Here is a 2192-nt window from a genome sequence, read left to right as displayed (position 1 = left end):
CAGCTGCGAACCCCAGGTCCAAACCCCAGCTCCGAACCCCAGCTCCGAACCCCAGGTCCAAACCCCAGCTCCGAAGCCCAGCTCCGAAGCCCAGCTTTAACCCCCAGCTCCGAACCCCAGCTCCGAACCCAAGCTCCGAACCCCAGCTGCGAACCCCAGCTGCGAACCCCAGCTCTGAACCCCAGCTGCGAACCCCAGCTCCGAACCCCAGGTCCAAACCCCAGCTCCGAAGCCCAGCTCCGAAGCCCAGCTCCGAAGCCCAGCTTTAACCCCCAGCTCCGAACCCCAGCTCCGAACCCCAGCTCCGAACCCCAGCTGCAAACCCCAGCTGCGAACCCCAGCTCCGAACCCCAGCTCCGAACCCCAGCTCCGAACCCCAGCTCCGAACCCCAGCTCCGAACCCCAGCTTTAACCCCTGTGTTGTTCCTCGTGTCTTAAAAAAGCTCGTAGTCTCAAATGTGGAGAAGATGCTTTATTGTGAATTTGTTCTCTCTTCAGAGCTTAACTTACGGCTACCTCAAATGCTGCCTACTTGTCTCTGTGTCCTGCTACCAGTTCTGCCTTCCGTGAAGTGTCCTCACTCCCTGTCCCGGTGTATTTATAGCTCTCCCGTGCTCCCTCTAGTGTTTGCTCAGCTGTATTGCATCTAGTCAGATCTACGATCACCACAACCCCCAGCTTTAACCCCCAGCTTTAACCCCCTTCTCCGAACCCCCAGCTTTAACCCCCAGCTCCGAACCCCCAGCTCCGAACCCCCAGCTCCGAACCCCCAGCTCCGAACCCCCAGCTCCGAACCCCCAGCTTTAACCCCCAGCTCCGAACCCCCAGCTTTAACCCCCAACTCCGAACCCCCGCTCCGAACCCCCAGCTCCGAACCCCCAGCTCCGAACCCCCAGCTCCGAACCCCCAGCTTTAACCCCCAACTCCGAACCCCCAGCTCCGAACCCCCAGCTCCGAACCCCCAGCTCCGAACCCCCAACTCCGAACCCCCAGCTCCGAACCCCCAGCTCCTAACCCCCAGCTCCGAACTCCCAGCTTTAACCCCCAGCTCCGAACCCCCAGCTCCGAACCCCCAGCTCCGAACCCCCAGCTCCGAACCCCCAGCTCCGAACTCCCAGCTTTAACCCCCAGCTTTAACCCCAGCTCCGAACCCCCAGCTCCTAACCCCCAGCTTTAACCCCCAGCTTTAACCCCCAGCTCCGAACCCCCAGCTCCTAACCCCCAGCTTTAACCCCCAGCTTTAACCCCCAGCTCCGAACTCCCAGCTCCTAACCCCCAGCTCCGAACCCCCAGCTCCTAACCCCCAGCTTTAACCCCCAGCTCCGAACCCCCAGCTTTAACCCCCAGCTCCGAACCCCCAGCTCCGAACCCCCAGCTCCGAACCCCCAGCTTTAACCCCCAGCTTTAACCCCCAGCTCCGAACTCCCAGCTTTAACCCCCAGCTCCGAACCCCCAGCTCCGAACTCCCAGCTCCTAACCCCCAGCTTTAACCCCCAGCTCCGAACCCCCAGCTCCGAACCCCCAGCTCCGAACCCCCAGCTCCGAACCCCCAGCTCCGAACCCCCAGCTCCGAACCCCCAGCTCCTAACCCCCAGCTTTAACCCCCAGCTTTAACCCCCAGCTCCGAACCCCCAGCTCCGAACCCCCAGCTCCGAACCCCCAGCTTTAACCCCCAGCTCCGAACCCCCAGCTTTAACCCCCAGCTCCGAACCCCCAGCTTTAACCCCCAGCTCCGAACCCCCAGCTCCTAACCCCCAGCTCCGAACCCCCAGCTTTAACCCCCAGCTTTAACCCCCAGCTCCGAACCCCCAGCTCCGAACCCCCAGCTCCGAACCCCCAGCTTTAACCCCCAGCTCCGAACCCCCAGCTTTAACCCCCAGCTTTAACCCCCAGCTTTAACCCCCAGCTCCTAACCCCCAGCTCCGAACCCCCAGCTCCGAACCCCCAGCTCCTAACCCCCAGCTTTGACCCCAGCTTTGACCCCAGCTTTAACACTGTGCAGTGAACACTGGAAGATAGGAATTAAGAGCAGAAGTCGGCAATTCATCCCCGCGAACCTGCTCCGCCTTCAATCTGACCATGTCTGATCTCTTCCTTGTCTCAAAACCACATCCCCACCTGTTGCCCATATTCTTTAACCTGATTTTTAAAATCAGAAGTATATCTATCTCTGCTTTTCCAACAGGGACGTG

Source organism: Scyliorhinus canicula, chromosome 16, assembly GCF_902713615.1.
Source record: "Scyliorhinus canicula chromosome 16, sScyCan1.1, whole genome shotgun sequence".
In the NCBI taxonomy this organism is placed as follows: domain Eukaryota; kingdom Metazoa; phylum Chordata; class Chondrichthyes; order Carcharhiniformes; family Scyliorhinidae; genus Scyliorhinus; species Scyliorhinus canicula.
The sequence above is the reverse complement of the archived record's forward strand: the minus strand, read 5'-3'. Positions refer to the sequence as shown.